The sequence below is a fragment of the Daphnia carinata genome, chromosome 6, assembly GCF_022539665.2.
Source record: "Daphnia carinata strain CSIRO-1 chromosome 6, CSIRO_AGI_Dcar_HiC_V3, whole genome shotgun sequence".
NCBI lineage: Eukaryota > Metazoa > Arthropoda > Branchiopoda > Diplostraca > Daphniidae > Daphnia > Daphnia carinata.
Window position 1 is genome coordinate 9974098 of NC_081336.1, and position 21719 is coordinate 9995816.

The following is a 21719-nucleotide window of genomic DNA, read 5'->3' on the forward strand; positions in this document are numbered from 1 at the left end:
ATTCTTTTTCTTTTCCAGTGAGCTAAATTGAACGAATTGACGTAAGCATATGATTGTTCGACTTGCTTTAAATTCATTTATACCATGATCGGGTGTAATTGAATGAAATGTTCGTCCAACATGTTTTCCAATAGGTACTTCACGTAAAAATCGCGTAAATTGCCATCCGTTTCTAAATAAAGCAATCAACTCTTTTAATCATAAAACAATATCATTATAGGAGAGGAGAGAAGGTGTGGTTGGAACAAAAAACTTATTTTTTGAAATCAGGACATTTTCTGTATGATGTCTCCATGAACTAAATTATTTGAATGGATGTATTCGAGACCAGAAGATAATTGAAGCAAACCATTTATCTGATGTGGCATGGCTCCCTCGTATGTTCGGGAATCATCAAAATGGCTTCGGGCATCCTTCAAGTGCATCCAACCTGAAGTGGCCCAATATGAGTCCGATCCAAAGTACCTGGTAAAAAGAGAACTAAACAAAATAAAATCATTGTTGATACTGTATTACTATTCAAAATAATAAGAAATATCCTACATATAGTCATCGTCACTTTCACAGCGAACAAGTTCGTCGATGTTTCGGATATAGAACTTTAGCACAGCTTTTTTTACTTCTTTTTTTTTGTCGACACGATGTGCTCGAACTCTTTTCGCTTTAACGTTACGAACTCCACACATTCGTCTTAACATTTGACGTGAACCACCCGCCATATTTTCGATATTCACCAAATACTGAATAACTGTACAGTTTTCGAATGACTTTGTGGCAATGGCTTCCTTTTCAGACCCACTTCAATGACCAACGCCTTTACGTAGTTGGTAACGCCACGCAATACTGTGTTATCAGCTGGCCAGATTTATCAGTTGCGAAATGATGAGTCTCTTGCACAAAAATTCGAGAACAACGGAAAATAATGATGGACTTTTCGATCCTGAATAAATATGGCACTCCGTTTCCCACCGTTGACTCTATATTAGAAATTTGAAATTTCAATCATCCTTTCCTTGCTTTTCAATATATTTTTTTTTTCGTTATAATTTTCCATTTGAGGATTTTTGGATATGAAGTAGGTTGCCATTTTGGTTATAGATGTATTCATTATCTCTGTATTACCATGGAAACAATGTGTTTATCTTCATGTATTCATCACTGGAAATGTTCCACTATCCGTATCGATCACTACGTGGCTCCACCAACCCCCATTTCGCTTGTTTCGTTTTTTTTTTGTTGTTGTTGTTTTTTTTTTTTGCTTCTCCTTCTCAGCAGGAGACGGTCCCTGTTTTAAATTCACGATCGAACATTCAACTAATTCAGTTAGTCGATTTTCGACGAAAGGAACTGCATTAATCGTGACGTAACGTAGATGGGTTTTATTGATAGAAAAAACTAAAATGGGCAACACTTCTTTTCCATCAAAACACCGAAGACAAATTTCTCTATTAAATAATTTCTGTGTTGTTTCAATTTTTCATCCTAGGGTGTAGATGAGACCTTCATCCAGTACGTACATCCATTGGAACACCGGAAGATGAACCTTGTGTGCTGAAATCAGCTTAAAGAAAAATACAGTAAATATGATTGCTTTCTGGCTCAGCAAATCCCATGTAATTCACAAAGTTTGTAGCTCATTCATTTCTGTTGTCAATATTTGCAGTTGCCTGTGACGTGGATTGGGATTAAGCCATTTGATGTACAAGATCGACCATTATGTTGAAGTACGTCACAACAGGAAAGGCTTCCATTTCATTTACGAAAGAAAACATTTAGGAAGAGCTGATGAAGCATGAATAGCAGATTGACAACTCATTGTCATGTACTTTCCAACAACAGCATTACAGGCAATGAAACATTTGACATCAAAGCCATCAGAATCATGCATGGGTAAATACATAAAGAAATAGTATGTATCTATTTTCTTTCAGAAATAACAGGTTTTCAAAGAGCTCTATAAATTCTTTAAAAGAAGTATTTTTAAGTTAATTTTCCGTTTTTTTTTGTAAAGTTTGAAGCAATTAGGCAACGTCTAATTTATATGAAAAAAAGGAAAAGGGGTAACAAAAGAAAAGTATTTAAAGCCGTCTGACCGTTATTTTGGAACATGCTGAATCTCGATGGTGTCTTTTTGAAAGACGTGGATCGCTTTGTCCTGACCCTGTTTACAGGTTTAAAAAGTTTTATAAGGGTTTCATTTGCTAGCTAGAAGTAATAGATTTGTAAATTATGTTTTAAGGGTTAATATATGTAATCAATTATAGATGTGATGGAGTTCCCGATTGTGGACGAGTTCGTGATCCAAACTTCATGAGTGGTAAAGCCAATCTTTTATATTTAAAATATGTGGCCATTAGCTTAATTTCATATTTTGTTTTTTTAAGGCTTATGTATGCTTACATATGGTTTTGTGTGGAATCCTTGGGTGTTCCGTAGTTGCTGAATCAGGAAATTTATGTGTGGCAGTTTTGTTAGCTGCTTCCATGCTACATCTTTGGGTGATTTATTGCTATGATGCACTCTTTCTACGGCTCTGCTGTGAAACTGGTATAAATTACCCTCATTGGTGTTTCTGTTTCATAACTGTGCGAGTTGTTTCTTCTAGTTTGTGTAATTGTTTTATTTTTTTTTATAGGATGGGCATGGGTTAATGGTGCTTTCCATTTACCTGCTTCCATTCTTAAGGTTCCATTCAGGGTATGGCTCAGGTAATCTGTGGCATAAATAATTTTTGAGCTGTGATGTTTTAAGCATATGACTGGCAGCCCATGAGGCTATGAAGTCAATCAGGATACTGAGCTCTTATTAATGCCATGTTTTTATTACTATTTTAATGAATAGTCGTTGTATTTTCCACGTGTCGTTTCAGGTTTTTTAAACGGGTGGTTGCGTGGACATTTCATGGCACCGTTCTTACCGAATTGGCCGCGATGTTGCATCGAGCAGCCTTCATGGATTTGTCCCAATAACTTTTGATGTCGAAGCTTCTCGAATTTCTGCCTGATAGAAATGGTGATGCAACACAATAGTAATTCAGTTTTATTTATGTAACAAACCAATTGAGATGCTTACATGTTGTTGAACCTTGAACTCCAGGGCATCTAATCGGTTGTCTCTGTTTTCCAGTTTCAATATTTTACTCTCCAAAAGTGAAAGCACTTCAGTCTTGACAGAATGATGAATAAAATGGTTTTTTTTTATTCCAGGTGAAATGGAAAGAACAGACTTTCTTACACAATTGCCAGTTAATTGTTGCAGCTGTTTGTTCGAGGAAAATCCGAACGGAAAAAAAAGAACGGACGTCAAGTGCAAGTAACCAGCCATTGCATCACCCAAGACGTATACTGATTTAACCCCGGCGACTGCATCACCGATTTATGGCACAACTTGAAAGTGCTGGTAAACTTTTCATTTCTAGGTTAGGTGAGGGAAGAAAGTGGATCCTACGTGTTTGCTGTAGGTGACTGCCCGGATTTAAGTTAAAGGCAGGAACTGAAGTAGAAGAAGGGCCACCCATTTGAATCTGCCCGTCGACGATATCGATGATCCTCAGGCCACAACAGTCCATAATTTTCACGATCTTGAGAGTTTCCAAAAAGCTCAGCTGCTCAATAAGGTAATGGTGGTCTTCAGTTCTCATCGACTAGATTTTAATTAAATATGTTAGCTACGACAGACATGGATAGCTGAAAAGAATTCAGCAACTAATGGTGAAGAACGCGAGCCACCAGCTCAGACGAGACGAAGATGTGAGTTTGTTTTGAACAACAAAGTCCCGTTTTGGAACGAACACAGTCAAGTTTATCAGTTGGACTTTGGAGGGTGAGTGACCCAAGAATCTGTGAAAAATTTTCAGATTGAATTCTAAGGAAAACAGGTAGTTTATTATCAGCTGAGGCTTGATGATGTTCTAATTGAGATGAATGACAGGTTATGCAGTTTAGCAGAATCGATGGGAATGCCTACACGTTAGATTTCAGTATCCTTTCTCAGCTGTCCAGGCTTTTGCTGTGGCATTGGTGACTCAATGATTGAAATAAAAATGGTATTTGGATAAATCTGTCCAGAGATGGTCAATGTGACATTAAGCATTCGTAACTGTGAGAATCTATTCCACGTGTCATTCCTTTGTTAAATATGAAAGTTTCCAATACACGTTAATGAGGGAAATTGGCCGGGACATTACATTTCCTGCAAGATGAAACCGACAGGTATCTAACACATTGCCGTTAAATTGTGAGTACAAATTTGTTAATTGTGTGGCACCATTAAGGTTTTAAGAAATAAAATATAGGAAAGTAGTAGTTAAAATAACGACTGTTTTTTAAAGATAGTCTTATTTTTTACGTTTATGGGCCAGGTTACCCGTGGCGTTCGTAGCGGGAGTTTTTGGAATCATGCGAAACATAAAGAAATGGGCTTATTTTTCACAGTTATGGGCTATGTTACCCGTGGCGTTCGTAGCGGGATTTTTGGAACTACATATAACGCATGATATAAACGTTAGGCAGTAGTCATAACGTAGGTTGCGTTAGGAAGGTGTATTTGAGTTTCCATCATCTCAACAGTGTTTTGTTTTTTAATTGTGGTTTTTACCTCTACGCAAAGGATTGTGTTATAACAACCACTTCGAATTTGGATAACTCCAAATCTATAACTTCCAGGTAAACCTAAATAGAATTTTCGGCACCACCGTTGAATTGCGAGTTTGAATCATGTATTTGTGTGGCAAACCTGATCTGCCATGTCGAACATAAATCACTGATTATGAGTAAAATATTTTTACAAGATGTGCTATTTGCAATCAAAATATTCTTCAAGAATTGGATCTACAATTTACTTTCTTCTGGTTATAACCATATATGTTCCACTATCATCTTAGTTCGGATGGCTGCCAAATTAAGGTGATGGTTTTGAAACATAAGCTTCAATTGTTATGTGTGCGGTAGTCCTTTGAAGTGGTATGTAGGCCGCACCTGAAAATTGAACTTAAAGAACTTTGAATGCCCCTATTATGTTAATTTTCTATAGTTTACGCTTGAAACTATGCAGATCTTGTGTACCTTGTAATGGAGAACATAGTTCATTTTTTAAATTTCCGAAATTTCAACTTCCGGTTCAAGATCCGGTTTTTAAATGCTTAATAACTCACTATCTGTTTGTCTGAACAAAAAAAGACCGATATTTTCGTGATCCTCGTAAAATTTGGGATCGAATCCATGTGTCAGTAGAAAATACCCGAAAATCGTCAAAAATCGCAAATTTCCCTGAACTATATAGTTCAGGGAAAATCACGATTTTGGCCAAAATGGACTTTTCGCCAAAAACGGATCAAAATAGGTCAGACACACCCTAAATTTCATGAGGATCACGAAAATCATATTCGTTTTGTTGTGGGCCCCGTATTTCTGGAGATATAGGCAACTTCCGGTCATTTCCGGTAATTTTTTTTTTACACTTTGCAAAAAGTAAAAAATGAACATTAATATTCCAAACATTTTAAGCATTTTGATCATAAGTGTAGCTTCTATTCTCTAACCAGCGCTTTGTTTTTGATTCTTAATTGTGGTTTTTACCTCTACTTAAAGGGGTTTTATAACAATTACGTCGAATTTGAATAACTCCTAAACTATAACTTTTAGGTAAAAATAGACTGAAGTTTCGACATCAACGTTGAATTACGAGTTCAAATCATGTATTGTTATGGCAATATCTAGGTTTCAGATATTAATTTAAAAAATACGAAAAGTCGGGCTTAATTTTTTTGTCGGGCTTATTTTTAAATCTGACGAAATTGAATTTCCGCTAGATGGCAATGCAAGTTCATAACCCGTAGTGTCAGAAATCAAACTAATTTGTGCTCGTAGAAGTTCAATCAAATCAAATGGTGTGTCAAAAAGTGTTTTCCTTTTTTGTGTTGATCAAGTGAAGCTTATCAATGGATTATTCTTTGTGTAACAGGGTAACAGGTGTGGTGAACTATCATCATACTTACCAATTAATTTTATCAGCAACTATCCATCATACATTTCTCATGCTCGTGAAGAGGTACTAGACATATATTTTCCAATAAGAATCCTATTGCCATTATTCTGCTGTTGAGAAGTAGCTCGTCAAACCAATATTGCAAAGGATGCTGGCATGCAGGCTTCTTGTCATTTCGACTGAGCCTTTCAAGTAGTGTGATTTTGAGTTGAAGAGTGAGGTATTAGACTCATATTTTGGCATTCAGTGTTACAATTGCCATAATTCTGCTTTTTATTTTTAGCCCGCAACTAAAATGGCAAAGAATGCTGGCCAAAAAAGATCATTCTTCACAAACTCATCATTGTATGTAAGTTTGAATGTGATGGGAAGTGCAGCATCTTCCTCACAACTGCGTTGAAAACGATTGGAAACCACAAATTCAGCAGTCGTCTCACTATTTCTACCTTGCCAGTCACCACACTTTGACATGAACCTCAACACCACTATGCCTCAGTATTTTAAGTTTCTTTTTTCTTTAGTATTATTTCTTTAAAAAACTTAATATCTTATTACAGGACTACCAAGCCTGCCTCATCATCCGGAAAATTGCTGGCCCTGCAAATTCCCTAGTCTACGAACAGCAAGCCTAAGTAAAAAAAGGCCCTTCTTCACCTCGCCCGTCATCGTTTCGCCGTCGCCCTGTCATCGCTTCGCCCATCGTCCCGTCATCGCTTCGCCCGTCACCCCGTCATCGCTTCGCCCGTCATCCCGTCATCGCTTCGCCCGTCGCCCTGTCATCCCTTCGCCCGTCGCCGCCTAGTGGTCGCCTCGTGGTCTTCGTGGTATCGTTGTTATTTTATGTAATGTATAGTGTGCTAATTAACAGGTTGGCTGCCACGCTTCTTTTTGTTCCCCTTTTTTTTTTAGCTTGATAGGGACGGGCCGCGCTGCTCTACTCCATGGTCTATGTGCCGTGGGGTGGAGCTGTCGCCACTGCCCAAGATTCGCCGTAAGGCGCCAGGCAATGCACCATAGGGCCTTTCGAAGAAGAACAGATAGTTTCCCTAATTTCAAATGGAGAAGCCCAAAGTCGCTCTTGCAGGACCAGGACAATGTCAAGAGCGCGTGTCAGCCATTAGCGAGTGGTGGTTCTTCACTGAGAGTTCAATGCTCTCCCTAGCAAAGAAAGTAACCGTGCCGGATGTCGCCATTTTTTGACTATTTACAAGGAAGGGGAAAACGTTGCCAGATGTCAGCGAATATTTGTTTCATTTTTATTCACATTTACAAAATATCTTCAATACGTATACATTAATATTTATCTAGATTATAGAAATTTTGTAAATCCAACGCTATAAAAAAAAATTGTGCTTTACGTAGGAGAACGTTAAAACTTAAAAATCTGACAGCGTCGAGTATGACTAGTCTGTGATGTAGGGTGCTAAACTTATCAACAAATCTTGTGAAGCCGAAAAGTGAAATGAATATTCATCTGAAATTATAATAGGGATTTTACCCTAGAAGAACAGTACTTTCCAAAGACTGCCCTCAGCATATTATGACTTTGCTGGACACGAAGGCTTCATTTGAGCAGTATTAATAGTATTCAATTAACAATTATTTGGCGCCCTCGACGGGAATGCAGCAACTACGACCCAATCGCCCTGTGAAAACCAGATAGTTCATCGATGGCTGTGCTGCGGTTGAATGCAATTCGTAATGGAGGAAGTTCGCTGCTCCATTTCCAGGTTAGTTATTAGATATTTGTTGTTCTTTCGTTTTGCATCTATCATCGCTCAATGAGATCTCAGAAGGGCCTAAGATCTCTACACCTCCCCACTCCCAGTTATTTGGCTGTGTCTATTTTTCAAATTGCAACCGTTTATTTTTTTTGTTTTCCTTTATTGATTTGCGAGAGATCCTTGAAAATGATACAGTGTAAGAATGCACTGATTCCGTCTTTTTTTCGTCCATTCATGGTCGGCCTTGCCTTCCAGTCCTTTTTTTTTCTAGCCACATTTCGCCATTTTGGCGCCATTTCTGCTTCGATGTCGCCATAGAGTGAGGGATATCGTTGACATTGTATTGCTCGAACTGACGAACAATGCAAGTGGCCTGTGTTTTGGTTAGAAATGGGGAAACAGATGGCTTGGCAGTATCGTTTGAAGAACAATCACTCTTTCTTGCCAACTTCATTTGATTTTTCGCATTTTGTTTTCCCAAACTTTAGAAAGTCACACCAGAAAAAGTGGCATTTGCTCGGTATATGTCTGCTCGTTTAAAAAAAAACCGTAAGATCCACTGTATACAAGCAGATGATTTGGTTGAAAACAAATGGATAGGATAGTATAATAAATAATAATAAATAAAATAATTGTATTATTAAATGGCTCTGTTGTTGATGTGAACTACACACTTTTTCAATTTGCTAAATCTGTATAGGTGTATACAGCCTTTGTCAATGTTTTTTTGTTTTTACTTGCTTTTGCTTTCTTTTTTCTTTTTTTAATGGTTTGCTAAATTGCAACGCAGCTGGCAAGAAAAAATTTGATTGTCCGCGAGATTGTCAAGTTTGACGGTCGTACTGTTTTCACGTGAAAATTTCTTTCATTTGACTAGTGGAATTGTTAAACGCTCGTAGTTAGCTCTTCTAGGAAAAGCGGCTTCTTATTTGCCTTTTAAATGACGAAGAAAATTGGGGGTTTTTATTCAGCATTCGAGTTATTATATTTTCATTGTTTATTCAGGTTCTTTACTGCTCTGATTGTTTTCCTGTATGAGCTCCATTACAGTTTGCTAGAAGCTTAAAATGAAATGAGATACGTATCCAAAGAGAGACGAGTCTTGTTGAATCGATATTGAATCACTTGACTTATCCTTTGATACTTTCTTTTATTTTTAAGTCGTTTGCCCACATAGAATTTATAAATTGTCGAATGAGTCGCAATCAACATGGCTAAAGGAGTCATAAATTGATAAGACTCTATGGCGATGTAGTCATTATTTTTATTTTTGAAAGTCCGTCGGCCTGAGCAATACAGCCAAGAAAGCGGGAAATTTGAGTTTTCAAGGGGTAAATGGCAAAAGAAATCAGAATATGCGGCAGGCGCTACATTTTCATTCTTCGTCGTCGAAGTGCATGGCATCGCCAAGAAACGAGTTGTGATTCAAACAACAACAAGTACTGCGTCGAGCAGTTTTAGGATTTCGTCCCTGTTGCTAATCTTATGGTTATAGAATAAACAAGTTCGAGCACTATTTCCAAATCTGTCCTTTACTTTTACATCAATTCCTAGTTTGATTAAGAGTTGAATGGCGTTAATTATTGATTGTTTACGTTGCTACTTCCCCACTTACAAAAAAATAATATTACCTTTTTCGTGATGGATTTCAGTTGTTCGACGACTTCTTTCGAACTTATTCTTTTTACCGAATCGTGTTCCAACATTTTCGTTAGTAAGTCATCCGCATAAAATTTGCGCAATTCGGCATCAATATCTAGAATTAAGCAACCATGTGTTCATAAATAGAAGAGTAAAATAATATGGAATTAAATTGGAATTACTCTTCATATTCACCGCACGTCCTCCAATTATGTTATCATGAATTTCTTTTTCACTTGAACCGTATAGATGTTCTCCCTTCAAAAAAATATAACCAAAGACGAGGCCGAGGACAAACACTTCGCTCTTGACCGTGCCCCAAAACTCTTCGTTTTCCGCCTTTTCTTCGTTGTTGAGTTTTTCCAGCACTTCGGGTGCCCACCAAGTTCTGGTTCCTCTCACTCCAGACCACGAGTGAAGTCCCTTTTCGTTTACGGATTTGGCCAGTCCAAAATCAGACCATTTCATTATTGTTATCTCTTCAAATTCTTTCCAATAGAATACGGGAAGACGAGTACGACGCGAAATGAGGATGTTGCCCGGTTTGATGTCGCGATGAATTAATTTCTTCGAATGGATGTATTGAAGGCCTGCAGCTAATTGATGGAAAACTTCGATACGAGGTGGAATACGTCCGTTGTATTTTCTGGGATCATCCGGCTTCAGGAAAAGTTGATCTAATGAAGCGACACATAATTCCAAGGCGTAGTACCTTTAACACGACAACGAAAAAACAAATCAATTTTGAAATCATATTGTTATTTAAAACCATTAGAAAATTGTCACACATAAAGTTTATGTCCTCTTCACAGTGAAAAAGCTTGACGACGTTTGGATGATTTAGCTTACAAAAATAGCATTTTGTTTCATTTGTTTTTCCCTTGCCTCATATTTTCTTGTTCGAATGATTGTTTGTTTTTCCGTCCCAGCCTGAAAGAATTGATTGTCTTCAATGACGCCAGTTTCTTTCATTCGGTAAAAGTTATTTTTTCTTGGAGATTCATTCCCTGTGTTGTTCATATTCAGGATCTGCTGTGGCGATTTTGTCGGCTTTTCTTTGTCCTTCTGGTGTTTATGACATCGTAGACGGACATCGGTCTCTGTATCCGCCGTAGTGTTCCATTTACGCCTCAGGTATTATTTTTTGTTTGTCGTGCTGGTCTGTTCCACATGATGGTCTACGTCTTTCGGGTATGACGTTTATGATTATCCGTTATTTCACTGCTGAAACACTTTGCTATTGTTTGTTTATTTTTCTTTAGTTTAATGTTTTGTGGTTTTACGCAGATTCTTAATTGATTTGGTTTCTTTAGTTGTACAGCATGTTTTTAGTATGGCGCTTATTCCGTAGTGTTCGGCCGTTAATGTTTAGCAGCTCCTACTGGAACCATTCTTTTCTGGTAAGTAAGTTTGTTCCATATTTTCTTAGAATTGAACTGGTGATTGCACTGCTTCACTCGGTGGGGTAACGTTTCGTCATGTAGCAGTGTTTACCGTGTGTCGGGTTTCAGGATTTCATTTATTACTTTCATTTTAACACCATATTTTTCAGAATATGTTATATTTCGTTTATAGTGTGAATTGGCAATGCTGCTTAGGAGTCGGGGTGGTGGGGGGGAGAGAAAAAGCGCTAAATTGCGATCATCAGTTTCATCATTGCTATTTTAACTGATGTTCGCAAAGGATGTGTGGCGTGTCAAATAGTCAATGTCAAGCTCAGTTTCAAGCAGTGAACTACGTGGATAAATTGCTGCCGAACAATATGTAAACTGCTATTCGTGTAGTGCGTTATTTAGATGACTGACTAGAAGGAGAAAAGAGCGGCCATGGCAAGGATAGTTGATTCAAAGACAATTTGCAGCCTGAATACAAATGCAGCAACCACGCCTTTTCGTCCAGTGAAAACAAGATAGTTCTTCGGTGGCTGGTCTTGCTTTTGAATGCAATTCATAGCGGGAAAGTTATCTGCACCAATTTTAGGTTTGTAGATATATTTTTTTGCCTTCGCTTTGCATGTGCATTTCAGAAGACGCTAAGATCTCGACTCCCTCTCCCAGTTGTTTGTCTGATTTTTTTTCAAGGGCCGATCAATGAATTAACTATTCCATTTTTATTTCATTTTCTTTTACCCATAATTTTTACCAATCGAATAAGTTGTTTACATATCGGATTCTATTCGTCTTTTGGGTTCACTTCTGTACCTTTTTGCCCAAGTGGACCTCATTACGTATTCCTATCCATGCGTTGAGGCTCACTTGATTATAATTTTTTTCTCTAAATTTGTGTCCAATTTTCGTTCTGGGCGACGCCCAAATAATTAAAAAAAAACGTATTTTGGTACGGTTGGTTAAGTATTTCACAATTGGCACGAATTGTGTGGTGTGTTAATGATGTTGGTGGACCTACTGCACGAGAGCCGCAACATGAATTTATATTTCCCCAACAATATAAAACTTACCATTGTAAACCCGAAAGACAACCTGCTATCTCCTTGTTTTAATTTGGTTTTTGCATAGTATGTCCCTGCGCAAGAGAAAACAAAATAGTTATGGCAGAAGTTGAATTCGCCGCCGATTTTGAAATAAGTCGCAACGTTGCTTCAGTTTTGTGAGCCGGCTTCAGTCGCCATTTTCTAGTTCTTTGTCGTGTGTGAAGCTGGTGGTGTGCATCTGACTCGCCAAGTATTGGACACATGAGGCAGCCATGGTAAAGTAATACTTTAGTGAATGTTTCGTCAAGAAAACATTGTTAAATTCACCACCACCCGAAACTTTAATTTGAGAATACCTAATGTTTGAAACTCCTTTTCAAATTACAAGATGAATGAAACGTTATTAACAAAAAACTTTAAAAAGTAATAATTTTCATGCTGAGTCTTTGCCTTTTTTCTAAATTTTAGAGAATTTCATAAGTTGTGAAGCAGACATTGTGGCGTATCTGCCCTCATGCTCTCACCTCCATGCCAGATGGCCATTAAGAAGGACCATAAATGTGTGGTAATATTATTTTTCCACATTCTACTGTTGCATTATTCTTTGCCGTTATTTTTATCTCATACCATGAGAGCAAGAAGAGTTTATGTGCTTGCCATTATGGATGGTAACTTGTGTCCTTAAAAGTAAGCATGACAGGCACATTCAGATAATGGTTATTGCTACCTTCATGCATTAAAAAAAAAACCATTAAGCCAAACTGCTCAACCATGCAGTCAGGCTTTGTACTTCTTTAAATTAATGAGATGAACCAAGCTTGTCATTTCAATCATTTCAGGATTGTGCAGGCAAACATTGTGGTTCCATCGGTTTCCATAGTTAGGCTAGTCGTTTAATAATGCTTGGTGTTACAATTATTTTTAAAATTATTTTTAATAAAAATTTTCCCATTCACAACATTTGCAGCTTCTGAGCATTGAGAAAAGATTGTTGCTGACGTAGAGTTTTGTAACGGTGGACCCCACATTCCATGACAGAAACAAATAGGACAGAAAATTCCATCTTCATCACTAACAAAAGAAAAGGCATATTTCTAGATTGGCTTAACGCGTGCAGTCTGCTGTCGCGCAAATATTTATTTCATTCTGATCTACCTTTTTTCTGTCTAGTCACAAGGTAAATGTTTACTTGTATTCTCACAGTGATAACTTTAATATGGTTTTGTTTAACAGTGTGGAGGAGGAGCTAAAGAGTGTCTACGAGCTGGTGGGGGCGGTGGCGGTGGCAGTGGTCCGTTGACATCACAAAGTAAGATAAAATATCGAAAAAGATGTGCGAGCTTAACTTTTGGTGCTTTTTATAGTATGGGGAAGGAGACGTTTCTCGAAGGATTGTCCAAAAGGGGACCGTGGCGGTGGTAGAAGTCGTACCTGCCATGAGGCAAAAAAAAACAAGAAAACATTTTTAGTGTCCATTTTTAACGAAGAAGAGGGCCATGTAGCAAGGGATTTTCCTCAAGGAGGATGCAATGGTGGCATCAAGTGTTATTATGTAAACAAGAATTTTATCTTCACAAAAATATTTTGTGTTCCAGGGTTCGTTGTTTTACCCCTAATGTCATGAAGCTGGTTGCACCTCGAAAGGCTGTCCGAATCTATTCAGTGAATTGATGAGAGATGTAGAGCCGCGTAAGCAATACATTCCGGAAGCTGTGACATGCGATGAAAAGGAATTCTTTAAGGGCATCGTCTGTGGGAAACGCTTTAACAGTTTTGATAAAGTCGTGCTCCAAGTAAGCCCTTTCTCGAAAATGTATTTTACGATTTAAATATATCTATTGGGTTTGCTTTAGGTTACAGGAAAAGATGTATCTCAATACATAACATCTTTCGAAGAAGCTGCGCCAACTACTACTTCAAAACATAAAAAATTCTGGCTGCATAAAACCAACACGTGTTCAGAAAGCTTCAGTTGCAGGTATTCTTGCCAAAAGTGATTTAATTGCTTGTGTTGTCACGGGCTCCGGCAAAACGGTAGTCCAATTAATTAACGCTGTTTAATTTTGAAACTTTGATGCCCTCGTACTGACTTCATTTGAATGTGTCAGTAGGAACTGGGTAAGTTGAAGTAAAAGTAATTATGAGTAGGCACGCCGTTAGTTGCGACTACTATAAAGTCCAATTGCATCTAAGATACTCAACAAACCCTTCGTGTTATTCGTTGATTAAATCATCTAAAAATTTTAAATTTTTTCATGGAGGTGGCATACTTGGTACCGGTTTTGAACATATTGTTAGAACAAGGTGTTGCTGGTGCGTCTCATGCCATGGGGCAAAAGCCAGAAGTTGTAATTGTCGCACCCACTCGTGAATGGGCCATTCAAATTTAACGGAAGTCGTGTAAATTATCCTACAATTCGGTTTTCAAGTCTGATTATATATGGAGGAACTGTCGCGAGCCATCAAATGTCAAATCTTCAAGCTGGGTGCAATATTCTTGTCGCGACCGCGGGGCGACTCAAGATTTGACTAATATGATACTATTTGTTTCTCTGTAGGGAATCCGTCGTGCTTTTATGTTTTCGGCGACATTCCCAGATGAAGTACAAGCGCTGGCTGCGACTTACATGGAAGACTACGTATTCGTCACAACAGGCATTGTCGGTGGCACCAATCGAGATGTTGAACAGCTGTTTTTTCAGTGCTCGAAAAGAAATAAGAGAGTAAGCTGATCGAAGTTTTACAAGATCTCGGTGATGCCAAGACTATCGTTTTTGACAACAGCAAAAAGACGCCGGATTTCATCGCTGCATTTTTCTGCCATAACAACTTACAAGTAAGAATTAAACCTGTTGTGAATTGGATAAAGTGTCTTAACTTTATATGTCTTAGTCTACCAGCATCCATGGTGATCGTCTTCTGAGTCAGCGTGAGCAAGCGACTTGTGACTTAAAAATGGTATTAGGAATATTCTCGTGGCCACTAATGTTGCTGCCTGTAGTTTAGTTAATGTTTTATGGGTTCTTCGTTCGTTTTTTACGTATTTGATGTTTGCATTGTTTTTCCTATATATTGCCGGCGTCAACGATGTCGTAAATTATGACTTACCAACTGATATTGACGAGTGTGTTCATCGTGTTGGTCGAACGGGCCGCGTGGGAAATGTCTGAAAATCAAATAAGGTTGTTTGACGAAGAAAGAGATGGCCCTAACGCTGGAAAGTTTGTCTGTTTGTTAACTAAGGTAAGAACCTACTCCAGTCTGACATCTAATTATATTTCTCTGCCCTTGTGTTCGTAATTAATAATCCTGCGTACTTTTTTTTTTTTTTTTTTTTTTAAGTCCAACGGTGATGTACCGCCTTTCATGCAAGCGATAGTCCCAGGCGTGCGTGGAAGGGGTTACGACTTTAGCGCCCCTTCGACCCAAGGGGGTTTTGCTAGTCGAGATATGCGCCGAGTAAGTTAGGACCTAGGTAGTTTTTATTACTTGTAGATGTAATTTAATCTATGCGCAGTTCGGCGATAAACCTGGATTTGCTGCCTTGCCCACTGAAGTTGAAGAGAGTTGGCATTAACTCAATGTAATTAACCAAAATTCGTATCCAAGAACATCTTGGAATTTGCAATGTCTGTTTGAAAATTTGATTACGTGGTTATTTTGCCAACCTATTTGCCTGAATAGATAAAATATTCATTTTGTTTAAGGAAACAGGAAATGAGAATATTTTATATTATTCTTCTCTCTTTAGTGGGTTATTTTTTTTTTTAATTTAACGTTTAACTACATAGCTTTCAAAATCTATAACTAACGATGTAGAGACAGTTATGGCATATTGGTAGCATGCTTTCCTACAGTGCGAAAGGTCTGTGGTTCGAATCTCAGTATGGTTAATATTGCTTGGCGCCCAGAAAAATGTGGAATGCTGGCGTGGTCGTCCCAGAAAAAATTCTGGGATGCTACCGATCGTCGAGGAAAAAGAATTTTTCCCTTTTTTTGCCATTTTTCGTTATTTCGACAAATAAACGTGTGCTATGAAGAAAAAAGTGTGCCTAGCTTATCTGAGTATTGAACACTAGACCTTCGGCTTCTTAAGCCGATGCTCTACCATTGAGCTATTTCACATGTTTATATTCTACTAATACTAATAGTGAATTTAGGAATACGGTTTGAACTTGGAAAAAAAAAACAAGCCTCCTTTTTGTTTCATGACCATTCACTGGCTCAAAATATCGAAGCCAAGACCTAGGCCACTTACCTTTCCGAATTCCAATACCTAAGATACCCGATTACCCATTTTTTCTCTGATGGAGGTTTTTCTGTCACACCATCAGTTGTACCCAGGTGTTCGTTTGACAGAACCGACTTCGTTTTTTTTTCCTTTTCGTTTTTTTCTGCCTGCCAATTGTCTGTGGTGGCAATGACGGATTTAGCGTTCAAATAAACAATTGCCGCACCACAAAACAGAGTTCAAACAACGTTGTGTATTTGTTTTTACGTAAAGAACAAAACAAACATGGAAAAATCCACCATTTTTATCTAAATCGAAAAGCGTGCATCACAACATACACAGCCACTTTGCACGACAACAGAACTATAAAACTTGTTTTTTTTTCTTTGTTTTGTTTTTGATTTTGTTTTTTGTTTTTGTTTTTGCTTTTTTCTTTCCCCATAGAAAATAAAAGAAAAATGAGAAATTCTCCTTACCGCTGCTGATGTTGCTGGAAGGGAATCAATGGCTGACTGTCATCATAGGATGGAGAAGATTCGTAGCTGATGTCACTGTTCTTCCGACGACGATCTTCGCGTTGATCAAGCTGAAGAACGTGAAATTAATTGATAAGGAAAACGTGAAATTGGAATACGGATTAGAGTGAATTTAGCAATACGTGTTGGACTAAGAAAAAAACATACAACGATACCATGAAAAACAGGCGATGACGTGGCAACCACGAGGCGACGGGCGAGGCGATGATGGCGCGATGGGCGAAGAGAAGACGGGGCGACGGGCGAGACGAAGACGGGGCGACAGGCCCGTGCCAGGGTGCTGCAAAAATATTGTTTGTTAACCATTGACATCACTATATAGAGGAACAGACTTCTTCTACCAGATTGAGACTGATGAGATGATGAGTTTGCAAAGAGTCAAAGAATGACGTGAGGTATCCAATCCATTGATTTTGCATTGTTGGTTATCTTTTTTTTTGCAAACAGCATCCTTTTGAGTTTTAGATCCTCGAGCTAGAAATAAAAGCATAACCATGACAATGGGATACAGATTGACAAAATCTAAGTCAAATACCATACTCCACAACACAAAATCCTGCCCTTTAATGGGCTATGTAGAAATGATTTGAAACACTACATATAGTGCACTTTTCACACATAACTGAATGACATGATGAACGAAGAGTAGCAGAATGATGTAATTGGCATGGTGGTATCCCAACTCATATGGCTTGTGCCATTTCTAATTTTTCTTCGTGGTCAGTATCCTTAGTTATTAACGTTTCACCAACTACATCTGAAAACCAGAATCACAGCTATTGGATTCTGAATGGTAATTCATTTTTAATACCTCTCAATGCAGTGCAACTGAATAGCATGATCCATTGTAAATATAGTAGGTTGCAAATAGCTTTTGGATTTCATAGCTGGCCTAGCTAATTGCAAGTTTACGCGTTGCACAAAAATACTCCACTTTATGTTTCTCACTTCAGTAACACAGAAAATAATAAAAAACTTGCAATACCTAATGTCCACACCATTCAATTTGACCAAACTTATCAATGGGAAATTTGCATCACGAATTTTCGGATATGGGTTTCACCTGTAACACGTTGTTTTCCCACATAACAGAAGCAACAGTAGCGCCATCTGTTATCCTAATTTACAAGCAACAAGAGACACATGCCACCAGAAATTTTTTTGCGAACCATATAAAACACTGTTAAAAAACGATGGAAACAGTACATGCACACATATAACAATAAAGCACAATCGTTGCTGTTTGTTAACGCCGTTTACTGCAATGGTCTCACCAGTTTCTGCCAGTGTTGATTTGCCCGGTCCATTCTCTACTTCCGCAACTGTCTCACCCTTTCTTCTGTTAAGAGATTTAGTTCAACAAAAACGTGATAAGACTTAAATTAATACAAAACATACCTTGCGTACAAAAGTGAAGCAGCCTCGTTACTGGCACTGATGGCGTGCTTTACTTTGACACATCACATTTGCTGCGGTTACCCGTTAGCTAACAAGAAATTCAGTTACAAAAATGTGGGGTATTTTGAGGAAGACTCATTTAACTTTTGCTTTCTTACTTTTCCGTGTCTGTCTCGTTTTTTTTGCTTTCATTCCTACGTTTTCCAGTTTTTCTGTTAGTATTTGGAAGTGGAGCTAGTAACCATTTGCCTGCATTTATGTTGAACAGTTTTGTTATGAGAACATCAAAGCAATATAGATATACACTTAATGGACACATAAAATTTTAGATGAAGCGGCATTCATCTTCGGTAGTTTCTGTACATTACGTTACCATATGCTACGGTGATGTAAAAGACAGCCGACAAGAAATCACAAACGCTGTGTACCATCTTTCCACGAGCGTCGTAAAAAGCGTGCTGAAAGAACACCGGTAAGCCTTGAGCAATTCGTTCAACTCGTATCCGTCAACGGTGCGATGCTCGTAAGCAAATTCGAAGAAGGCTGCCTCGTATTAGACAACATTTTGCTGCAACTGAACATTGTATAAGTTAATGATGGAAGCCACTTGAATCACGTCGATTTCATTTGAGACGGCAACATATCCACCTTCCTAATGTCGTTATAAAAAAGCAGAAAATGGTTATTATGTCAATACTATATGAATGCGCCGACTTGTCTACCACGAAAACAGACCCAAAATACGATTGTTTGTTGAGTTTTTAATTAAAACAATGGACACCCATGCACCTTCTAGTCACTAACACGGACGTGTCCGAGCTTTTCGCATTACCCCGGGACCAGTTGACCGTGTTCTGGCCTGACGGACGGTAGGGCAACGTAAACGACGAGGCGCGGCACGCTCTCTTCTGACAAAGTGTCCATCTTATTATCGATCCTACGATAACGATAACGGGGTTCCTCATACTGATAGAACTAGATATGGTGGACGGGTATCCGATTTCCTCCTTGCATCGCGGAACACGCAAAACAATGCGAAAACGCATGATGAAAGAACCAAATAAAGAAATGTTATACTGTAAATTACCAAACATGCAAGTTCAAGTAGCCGACGAGATGGTACATAATTTCCGTACACACTAGCAACAACTATGTCAGACGTTGCACCCATATTGTCAATGCCTGATATCGTTTTCTTCAGCAGCAAGTTTACAAGTCTTGGACGTAAAATTAACCATTAAGGGTTTTAAAGCTCCATACCGAAGATGGTTGCAAAAACAAATAAAACCCTTTCCTGAAAAAAAACAAAACAAACGCTTATTCGAATTTGATTCATGAACAAATCAAAATGAAGGATAATTCACGAGGGAGTGCGACAATTACAACTTCTGTCTTTTGAACCATGATATGTGACGCACCAACAACACCTTGTTCTAACAATATGTTCATAACCAGTACCAAGTACGCCGCCTACATGAAAAATGTAAAATTTTAGATGACTTAATCAACGAATAACGAAGGGTTTGTTGAGTATCTTAGACGCAATTGGACGTAATTGTAGTCGTAATCACCGGCGTGCCCACGCAAAATTACTTTTACTTCAACTTACCCAGTTCCTATCGGCCCCTTCAAATCAAGCCAGTACGAGGGCTTCAAGGTTTCAAAATTATACAGCGTTAATTAATTGGATTACCGTTTTGCCGGAGCCCGTAACGGCACAAGCAATTAAATCTCTTTTGGCAAGAATACCTGCAACTGAAGCTTTCTGAACAGGTGTTGGTTTTATGTAGCCAGAATTCTTAATGTTTTTAAGTAGTAGTTGGCGCAGGCCAAGGCTTCTTCAAATAATGTTATGTATTGAGGTACATCTTTTCCTGTAACCTAAAGCAAACCCAATAGATATTTTTAAATCGTAAAATACATTTTTGACAAATGGCTTACCTGAAGAACAACTATATCAAAATTGTTAAAGTGTTTCCCACAGACAATGCTCTTAAAGAGTTCCTTTTCATCGCATGTCACAGCTTGCGGAATGCATTGCTCATGTGGCTTTACATCTCCCATCAATTCACTGAATAGATTCGGACAGCCTTTCGAGGTGTAACCAGCTTCATGACATTAGTGGGAAAACACTGAACACTGGAACATAAAATATTTTTGTGAAGACACAATTCCTGTTTACATTGTAACACTTGCTGCCACCATTGCATCCTCCTTAAGGAAAATCCCTTGCTACATGGCCCTCTTCTTCGTTAGAAATGAACACTAAAAATGTTTTTTTTTTTTTTTTTTTTGCCTCATGGCAGGTACGACTTCCACCACCGCCACGGCCCCTTTGTGGACAATCCTTCGAGAAACGTCTCCTTCCCCACACTATAAAAAGCACCAAAAGTTAAGTTCGCACATCTTTTTCGATATTTTACCTTACTTTGTGACTCCAGGGAAAGAGGCTTTTTCTCGGTAGATGGCTGCCCGAAAACGAATACAAGCAGATGATTTGGCTTAGAACAAATGGACAGACATTGTTAGTCATATAATAGGAGGGTTTTTAAAAAACATAAAAATTCTTCTATTATTAAATGGCTATGCTGTTCGTGTGAACTACTCACGTTGCCAATTTGCTGAATCTGTTTCGATATACAGCCTTTTTCAGTCTATTGTAGGTGTTTTTAATTTTTTTTTTCTGTTTTGGTTTTTTTTTGTGGTTTGCTAAATTGCAACGCAGCTGGCAAGAAGAAATTTGATTGTCCGCGAGATTGCCCAGTTTGCCGTTCATACTGTTTTCACGTGCAATTTTCTTTCATTTGACTAGTGGAATTGGTTAACGCTCGCAGTTAGCTCTATCAAGAAAAGCGGTTACTTATTTGCCTTTTAGATGACGTCGAAAACAAAGCTTTTTATTCATTGTTCGAGATATTTTTTTTTTACTCGGTCTTTTTACTGCCATGATTGTTTTCCTGTATCACTTTCATTCGAGTTCTGCTAAACGCGTAAAATGAAATAAAATACTTTTCCAAAGAGAAGCTTGTTGAACCGATATTGAATCACTTGACGGGTTTTTTATGCTTCGATATTTAATTTACTTTTAAAGTCGTTTGCCCACATAGAATTTTTAAATCGTCGAATGAGTTGCAATCAATTTGTCTAAAGGAATAAGAAATTGATCAACACTCAAAGGCGATGCAGGAATTTTTATTTCTGAAAGTGAAATCAGTGCATCCTAAGCAAAACAGGCAAGAAAGGGGGTAATTCTAGTTTTCAAGGGGTTAACGGCAAAAGAATCCAAAGTATGCAACAGGCGCCATATTCAAATTTTCCGTCGTCACAGGGCATTGCATCGCCTAGAAACGAGTTACGGTTCAAACAGGAACTGCTTCGTCGAGTAGTTTTAGGATTTCGTCCTTGTTCGTAACCCCCTCATTAGCGAGTAAAAAGGTTCGAGCATTGTATTCACCTTTGACCTTTGCATTCACATCAATTCCTTGTTGGATTAAGAGTTGTATGGCGCCAATTAAATTTGGGTTTGAATTACATGCACAAAAAGCGTGGAGCGCATTTTGTTCATAATTGTCCTTTGCATTCACATCAATTCCCGATTGGATTAAGAGTTGAATGGCGTCAATTAAATTTGGGATTGAATTCCTTTCACGCAAATAGAGGAGCGCATTCTCTCCACGATAGTCCTTTGCATTCACATCAATTCCCAGTTGGATTAAGAGTTGAATGGCGTCAATTAAATTTCGGCTAGAATTTGATTGACACAAAAAATGGAG

General features: G+C 38.2%; 3 long non-coding RNA genes across 3 annotated transcripts; all 3 read left to right on the plus strand.

Moving 5' to 3' along the window:
* Window positions 1-1220: 1220 nt before the first annotated feature.
* Window positions 1221-2537, plus strand: LOC130696604 (uncharacterized). Its single transcript, XR_009002751.2, has 5 exons — window positions 1221-1577; window positions 1664-1890; window positions 2012-2171; window positions 2265-2317; window positions 2385-2537. It is a non-coding gene; the product is annotated as an uncharacterized LOC130696604 (long non-coding RNA).
* A 102-nt stretch (window positions 2538-2639) lies between these two features.
* On the plus strand, window positions 2640-4065 carry LOC130695283 (uncharacterized). Its single transcript, XR_009002426.1, has 5 exons — window positions 2640-2708; window positions 2870-3028; window positions 3207-3616; window positions 3668-3877; window positions 3931-4065. It is a non-coding gene; the product is annotated as an uncharacterized LOC130695283 (long non-coding RNA).
* A 9086-nt stretch (window positions 4066-13151) lies between these two features.
* Window positions 13152-15435, plus strand: LOC130685848 (uncharacterized). The gene is made up of 8 exons (XR_008999723.2): window positions 13152-13313; window positions 13377-13574; window positions 13635-13759; window positions 14043-14267; window positions 14340-14617; window positions 14674-15024; window positions 15124-15240; window positions 15299-15435. It is a non-coding gene; the product is annotated as an uncharacterized LOC130685848 (long non-coding RNA).
* The last annotated feature ends 6284 nt before the right edge of the window (window positions 15436-21719 follow it).